Source organism: Ursus arctos, unplaced genomic scaffold (assembly GCF_023065955.2).
Source record: "Ursus arctos isolate Adak ecotype North America unplaced genomic scaffold, UrsArc2.0 scaffold_10, whole genome shotgun sequence".
Lineage (NCBI taxonomy): Eukaryota > Metazoa > Chordata > Mammalia > Carnivora > Ursidae > Ursus > Ursus arctos.
This window is the reverse complement of record NW_026622764.1, coordinates 59,823,684-59,832,214: the sequence shown is the minus strand read 5'-3', so window position 1 is coordinate 59,832,214 and position 8,531 is coordinate 59,823,684. Positions and strand designations below refer to the sequence as shown.

The window sequence follows — 8,531 nt, the reverse complement described above, 5'->3', positions numbered from 1 at the left end:
CCTCGTATGCCTGGGATTAAACTACGGCCCTCCAGCTGGAGGCAGCTTCTTCCAGGGGGCCCTGAGTGCTCTCACCCACAGGGAGCTCTTGGTACATCCATTGCGGGTGGGGGGGCTCCAGCAAGTAGAACCCGAACAGCAGTTACTCACGGGTATAGTGAACATGTCATTAACCACCCAAACCTGAACCCTTCCAAGTGATAAGAGCAGGCTAACACTTAATGCTGGGCACAAGTTTGCCCAAGCCTGTCTTGGGCAAACCAGAATGTTTGGTCACCCCAATTTCTGGAGCCCTTTCTGCGTGCCAGGCATTGTGAGGGGTCTTGACTCGGGTCATTTAACTCCCCCCCTCACTCCAGTAAGTAGATCCCTAAGTGACACACCTTGATGAGTCTCAAAAGCAGAACTGACATCGTTTCGCATTCCACTTCCAACTCCAGAACCTTTTTCTTCCACCGACAAGTTTAAAAAAACTGTTGCTGCTTAGGGCGTCCAGCTACTCTACTGTGTACCCTTCCTGGTTACTGATAACCAGCTGCCACGTGCCTCCTGGTTTCTCCCCCGAATTAAAGGCTTTGGCACTTGAATTTGAGACTTCCTCTGTGCCCCAGGTCCTGCTGCTGCCCTTGCAACGGCTCTGCAGTCTAATGTACCTGCCCCACACGACCGCCAGGCCTCATTTTGCCCTGACCTCTTCCCCCTTAGGGCCCATGCCTCACGGCCGCTCAGTCACCCAGTGCCCCGACCACACCCTGGGCCTCGCCGCAACTTCCCGTTCTGTCTCCCCTTTTCCCACTCTACCTGTTTGTTTAGATCACCCAAACCGCCAGTCCTCTGGTGCTTCATTACGCTGTCAGTGGTTGTGATGGTCAATATTTAACCTGCTCTTCGGATGCCTGGATATACAGAAGTTTATTACAAATTTACTGCTGTGAAGGATGTGTAGCGTACAATTTACAAATAATAAAATATGCCATAGTCTCTATTGTAAATTCTGTCAGGCCAATTAAGCCTCACAAAATGCTTTCATTGACTTTTGCCAAACTCCTTTATCTGGTGCCAACATAGGACAGCGATTCCGCACAGTTTAGATGAAGGGACCTGCATCCCAACAGACTCTTTTCGCAATGTCTTTTCTCAGTAAATTTAACTGATACGACTTACTGTTAAACTATTTCTTACCCTCATTCAAATTGCATTCATTCAACTGCAGCTGTTCGGCTTCAGAGCAGTAGCACACCATGAAACGGTGTTCCCACCAGACAGACAAGAGCCACAGACCCACCTCAAGAGCAGACAACAGAACAGTGTCGTACATTAGGGCGGAACTCATTAGCCATGCGTTCTGAGCAGTTACTACCCTTGCCTTTTTCTTAATATAACTTAATAGTAAGGTTATCTGATTTAATTGTAAATAATGGTGGTATTTAAAACCGGCTCTCAATGGGGCATCCGGGTGGCTCAGTCAGTTAAGCGTCCGACTCTTGATTTTGGCTCATATCATCATCTCAGGGTCATGAGACTGAGCCCTGCGTCAGGCTCTGGACATGGAGCCTGCTTAATATTCTTTCTCTCTCCCTCTGCCCCTCCCTTCACTCCCTCTCTTAAAAAAAAAAAAAAAAAAAAAAAAGGCTCTCAAAATCCCTGCAAACGTCAGCACCACTTCTCATGAATGGAGGGTTAGGCTCCAATACCTCACTGTGGCCTCCACAACATCAGGCTTTTCCTCCCCATCCCTCTCCCTAGTACACAGAAGGATGGTCTAAAAAGAACACATGGAATTGGCATCCTCCGTGGTCTACTGGGAAAATATGACTGGGGTGAAGTCAAGGTTAAGCACCCTAAAGGTCTCTCAATTTTCTTAGTATGGGTCCATGGGAACCTTCTTGAAGACCAGTATCACAACTAGTTTGTATTGGGCACATAATAGGTTTACCACTTACTACTAAGTACTTCTCGAGTTACCAAGAAAAGAAAGGCCTACCGACTCTCTTCAGTCTGGCCAGCAGTCCGCACTCCCCTGCTTGAAAGATGGAAGAGTGCAAATAAGAATGCAGAGCAAAGATGGAAATGAACCAAGTGGCTCTCCCACTCATCCTGCAGGATATGCTGACCGTCCAAAAGCCCCATTAAGGAAACACATCCCCAAAGCCTACTATTACCTACACTGACACCAACTCACATGTACGAGGTCTTTCTCCCGGACACAGGAAGCCATCTGTAGACATTACCTCATCCTCTAATCCTCACATCAAACCTGGGAGGCAGGTAGTAGAAGGTATCTTCCACTTTCCTTATCTGTGGGACAATCACTTCCCAAGCATCAGAGATCACTCTGCCAGCCTACCAAGCGTCCCTGACACCAGCACATACAAGCAATGGGCATCTCTGCTCTAGTTCTGCAACCAAGCACCCAAGTGCAGAACGGACCTCCCCTTTATCCCATCAGAGAGAAAGAAAACTCTGGTTTAAAAGGGTTCCCTGTGAGCCCTATTCTAAGCAGCTCCCCCAGCCATTTTCCTATGATTACAACACCAAAAATGTTTGCAGAAACTCTACCAGTACAAGTATCCAACATGGCTCCCAGGCTACCATCGCAACTTTTAAGTTCTCTGCGAATTCTGAAAAGCTGGCTTGTGGGGGACTGGAGCTCATGAAAGGAATGAGATGTAAAGAATGAATAGCTGAGCCCTCACAAAGTTGCCCTCTTTCTTCCTGGAAGATATAAATTCTTACTTTCCACCAGTGGTTTCCAGTGCAAACAAGACTTGCACGTTTGGAACACAGAAACATGGTAAAAGTACTAACGCCAAGAAATTTCATTTAGCCTTTGAGTTCACGGGGGGGGGGGGGGTGCTGGGAAGCTGGGGTAGGGGAGAAGACAGCATCCTGCTACCAATCAGCTAACAAAAGTTGGCCCCACTCTCCTTTCCTAGAACAGACAGAGTGCCTTCTCAGCGTGGAGCCTCCCCCCTCGCAGCCATACTGCTGAAGCCGGGCGTCCGCAGTCTCCCCCCACCAGCCACCTGCTGGTACTTGAACTTCTGGATGCCCATGCCACTCTGTAGCTTCCTCCAAAGGATCCAGACACCTTCAGCTCACGCCACAGCTGTCTCCATTTCACATCTGGTTTCCTGATGTACCACCCAATACAAATGGGACTCCCTGCCTTCTTTCTTCTCTCACACCAGCACACATACCTCCCTTTCCATTCCACAGAAACATCATTTTCCAGTTTAAGGAACTGGAAAACATCTTAGACTCCATGTATATAAGTTATCACCAGTGTAAACTTTTTAAAAGATCTTATTTAGGGGCGCCTGGGTGGCTCAGTCATTAAGCGTCTGCCTTCTGCTCAGGGCGTGATCCCAGGGTCCTAGGATCGAGCCCCGCATCAGGCTCCTCCGCTGGGAGCCTGCTTCTTCCTCTCCCACTCCCCTTGCCTGTGTTCCCTCTCTCACTGGCTCTCTAATAAATAAATAAAATCTTAAAAAAAAAAAAGATCTTATTTAGAGAGAGAGCAGACAGAGAAGCAGGAGGGGAGGGAGAAATAATCTCCAACAGAGTCTGTGCTGAGTGCAAATCCTAACCCCATGACCCTGAGAAGAAACGAAGAGTCAGATGCTTAACTGACTGAGCCACCCAGGTGCCCACCAGTTTTTACACCAAAATAATAAAATGGTAAATTGGAGTAAGACACCTGCCATGAACACACCCTCATTTCGGAGGTCACGGCCCAAGCCGGCTGCAGGCGCATGGGTCTATAATGAGCACTAACAGATCAAAAGTTCAATGTGCGTGTGATGGCATCTAATTCAGAGACTGCCACTTAGTGCGATACATCTCTCAGAGCAGCCCTCCACCCACCTAACCACTCCAACCAGCTCCAACCAGTGTACCTTTAACTAGCACGTCATTGGCAGGGGCCAGCTCAAACATGAAGCAACAATAGCCGAGGAAAAGCCCTTCAGGGTGGCAGGTTCACTGGTCAAGAAACAATCCTAGGTACACATCCTGATCCTATCGTCAGCGGTCTGGTCACAGCAGGGGCTAGGTACAGCCCGAGAAGTTTCTCCTTTTACATTAAGCACCAAGCTCCAGCACTAGGATCCACCCAGGGAATCTTCCTGCTGTGTTGCTGCCTCTCATCAAGTGATGTTAGAACTTGGGAACTGGTCTCAATAAAGGATAGGAGATGCACGATTTTGTGTATATGCACGGTGGTCATGAATGGAGCCCGCCGGCTGGAGTTCTGGCAGTACAATCAGGGCATTTCTCTGCATCTGGGCTAGATCAGTTTTCAAAGTGATCTGTGCATGAGCCCCAGGGTCTGGGAGCAAACGCTTTTATCTGTTCTACACTCTGGGCTTTCCGACTATCATGTGTTTTAAAGGGTTCTATTTGCAAGGGAAACAAACCAAACCTGAAAGCTGGACTGACCTTCTGGTGTTTAAACAGATAAACATTAGAATAACCTATCTCCTTGTTGCTACTCTCATTCATTCACTTGCCTTATAAATGAGTCAGGAGCAAAGAGACTGTGCTTTGTCCTGGTTTCAAAATGCATTTTAACCATATTAATCTAATCCTAGCTCGTTCCTTAGGCATTTTCTGAATAAAGCAAACATAAACCTCCAGTCCGTGGCCACTTAAAGGAGGACACAATCCTCCCCCTTCAGCAAGGGGTGCAAAGTAGAGACAGGAGCTACACGTGGCCCCAGAAGGCCACGGCTCCCTCCACACCAGCTAGCACCTGCTCAGTGCCCTCCTAGCCAGGACTCTCCTAACCTGCCCTTCAGGGGTTTTTACCTTTAGCATGGTCTATTCCGACATGAGATTTAATATGCCCAGGCATTACCATACAGGATGTAGTTTCAGACATTCCAAAGATGAAGTACTCCAGGGTCATTTATTGGCAAGGATTTTACTTGTTCTTCAACTCTCGGGGCTTCAATTCTTAGAGGGGCCATTTCCCCGCTGCCCACCCCCCACCCCCCCACCCCACCAAGGGAAATATCAGATCTGAAGACACTATGGCATTGTGGCTGACAAGGTTCAACTCAAGCTAAACATAAAAAAAGACAACAACAAAAACCCACTAATAATAGAGCTTACTCTGCACGATTAGGAAAGAAAGACACCAAACCATTTAAACATAATTTATGTACATTTATGGCTTTATACAATAATAGCAAAGATTGTTCTTGTGTCTGTACGTACATCAGCATCATCAGGCACTTCTCAGAGAGTATCGGAACAGGAACATGGACTCTGCGCTGTTACTGAACTCGAGTAGTGAAATGCGGGAGGGCATGGCCACGGCCCGACAGGGCTCTGACGGCCACACCTGGCCACACTGCCAGGCTGTGCGCACCGCCCTCAAGGAGGAGGCCAAGAGTAATGCAAGGCTGTTTTGTTTGCATAAACCACACTGCATTTTTTAATGAATGATTACTCCCAAACCAAAACCACAAGTTTAAAAGTCAGTTATAAATTAAGCACTCTTAAGAGCTGAATGTGAGAATTTCAAGTAAGTCTGGGGGAGGAGGAGGGGTGTTGGTAACATATACCCAGTAGTTGAACAAGTCCGAATTGTATAACTTTGGAAAACTTTTTTTTTCCGTTTTAAGTGTCCTTCTCCTCTTCTTAGTACATTCCATTGATTTACTGCCCACTGGGATGCAACATTTGCTAATTAATTTAGACTCTGTCAGTTTGTTGAAGCGGTACTTTGCAAGTAATGCATCTATTACCTAAATATATTCCATACGTCTATATTACGGAAACAATACTTTATATTTAAAATATCAGAATAGCTCTATAATACAATATGCTTTAATAACAGTACAAACCAGAGGAAATAAATCAAACAAGGCTGCATAGGTGATATCATTTGCACATTTCACAAAGCAATCATGTACAATAACTGATATACTAATTACTCCAGAAAGTCAGTATTCGTACAGAAAAAGAATTACCAGAGGTCACATAATATTTGTTTTCAAAATAGACAAGGCGCCTTTCACTGGACTTCACTGTACCCCAGAGAGATACCCAAGATTCATGTCAGAATCTTAACACAAAGAAAATTTTGAAGGGGAAAAAAAAAAAAGATATTTACACAGACTCGGGAGGAAGAAACATCTTTTTAAAAGTTACTCTAGGATGTAGTAAGATTTTAAGAGCGATTTCAGCTGTAGTTGCCTCTTTAATGAACAAATGGGGGGCTCTAAGGCTCGTCATGGGAGGGCACAAGAGGAGGAAAGAAGGTGGACACGGCAACAGGAATGGGAACCCAAGGACTCTGGCACCGACAAGTTCTAGCACATATGCAGAAGGCACTGCTTAGAGGAACAAGGGTTTCCAAAACCAGACATACTTTGGAGTGGACAACAGTGAAGATAGTTGGAGAGTAGGCTGTTTAATGAGTTTTCAAAATAGCAGAAGTCACAGTGGGAAGCTTACAACAGAGCTGGCCTCCTATAGAAAATCTTTCAGGAACACGTGTGTTCTTGTTAAACGTGTAGGAAAAACCAAGCCAACAGATCCGCAATTCACATGCAAGACAAAGCAAGTGTGACCCGGGCTAAGTACACAGAACGCAATCAGAGCCCTCTCAAGAAGGCAAAAGGAACATTTCTGTAACCTGCTCCTTTTATTGGGCTGACTTTGACTTAGGGCATTCCACATGACTTGAAAATACGGATGGGACGCAAAGCCAATTAACCTGGTCTGTCAGTTATAGGTAATTGCAAAATATTAAAACATAATAAGGCAGAATTATAGTTTAGGTTGCTAAAGCTAAAGAAATTCTCCCAATTTCTAACTTATACTAAGAGCTTTTAAGATAAATTCAAATATACAACTTACAGCTGGTTTGTCAGGTTTTCAAATTAATTGCCCCAATTTTTAAACGAGCTCTAGTCCCTTTGGTAGCCATCTGCACTCAGGGACAAGAAGCACTCTGCAAATCAGTAAAGTCCTATTTTTCAATTTTCCTCCTTCCACCTAAATTTCCACAGTGTGCTACGTAATCTGCAAGACAGAAGGGAGAGGGGGATGAAGTGTGAGTCTTAACATAATCCTTCGAGGCAGAGCCACAAAACCAACGTCCACCTACACCAAAAGAAGAGCACAGAAACACGAGGGGAGACATCGGCTGAAGCTCAATTCAAAAAGGTTAAGTTGATCAAAACTCCCAGTTTTGAGCGAGGAGCGCAGTTTTCGACGCAGGACCCCCTTTCTGATCCACAAACATCACGGGGCCCCTCAAGAGTAACTGAAACGACATAGCACACAGGCATCTGTCAGAGGACTCAGCACTCTGTGGTGCACTTGGTTCACGGGACAACAGGAGCAGATGGCACTGCTTTCCAATACACACGAGAAACTATTAAGTTCTCCTAAACATGAAACGCAAAATGTCCGTAACTATACATCGCTCTCCTGCCAAAACAGAGCCAGAAACGTTGAGTATGCAAGTACTAATTACAATGATTTTAAGATTAGTCAGAAATAACACCGAGTAGCATCCCAAAGTGTACAAACCAGTTAAACACGTATAAAATTAGTCCTAATCCAGTTAGAAATACAAAATGAAAATTATGGATGCTGCCTCAAATAGCTGGGATTCCACAAATTTACAAGCAGACTATGTAACAAAGTAGACTCTAGTTTTAAGAAAACATTACAGTTCAATATCTATTCCAAAAATGATCTCAAGTCCCAACGATAACATCAAAAATCATTTATCAGGAAATTAGAACCATTTAAATGTTTGTACAAATTTGCAAATAACAAAATAAACAAACAAAAAAATAGAAAAGACCTGTACAAGGCTGGCATTTAATCTATTTTTCCCCCCAAAGGTGTTTGACAAGTCCATGAACTCAGCAGACTGATCACAGGCTATGGGTTCTCATGTGAATTGTGTGGCTGTGTGAACAGGCCCAACGCTGTCCGGGGAGGCGCGGGACGGAGAGCTTGGTTCTCTGCAGTTCGTCTGTTCAGCAGAACACAGGTAGTACAAACAAAAGTTTAACTTATCAAAGACATGAGACCATCACAGTATTACAAAAAGAGTATAAACTTTCCTTGGACCAAATGGGTATTTAAAAAAAAAAAACAAAAACAAAAACACACACAAATACAACTCTGTAGCTACTGCTTATGTACAAAACTTGAAAGCACACCAGGATCCGAACGTCTTTTCTGCAATTATATGGTGTAGTGAGTTTGGCACTTCATTGTAATGAAATTTCCAATGGCACAGTCCTTATCTACAGCAGCACATAACCTGCTAACATCGGGCAAACATCCTGTACAGGAAAAGTATCTTCGCTGCCAAGTCTGACGAAAGGAAAAAAGAAATGCGCTTTTTTTGTTGTTGTTGTTATTGTTGTGGTTTTTTTTTTTTTTTAATCAAGAAACGAAAAGGAGGGGTGAAGGACATCTTTGGACTGCTTCTCTCAGTTCCTGCTGTCAGACAATCTGAAGTACTTTTAAGTGTAGCCTAGAAAAAACACACAATG

At 44.7% G+C, this 8,531-nt stretch overlaps 1 protein-coding gene across 1 annotated transcript in view; it reads right to left on the bottom strand.

The window, feature by feature from the left end:
- Positions 1 to 5,145: 5,145 nt before the first annotated feature.
- FOXO1 (forkhead box O1) overlaps positions 5,146 to 8,531 on the bottom strand; it is a 99,134-nt gene continuing 95,748 nt past the window's right edge. Inside the window, exon 3 of the mRNA XM_026493185.4 lies at positions 5,146 to 8,512. The gene's annotated coding sequence lies outside the window, so the exon portion shown is untranslated. The remainder of the gene's footprint in view (positions 8,513 to 8,531) is intronic.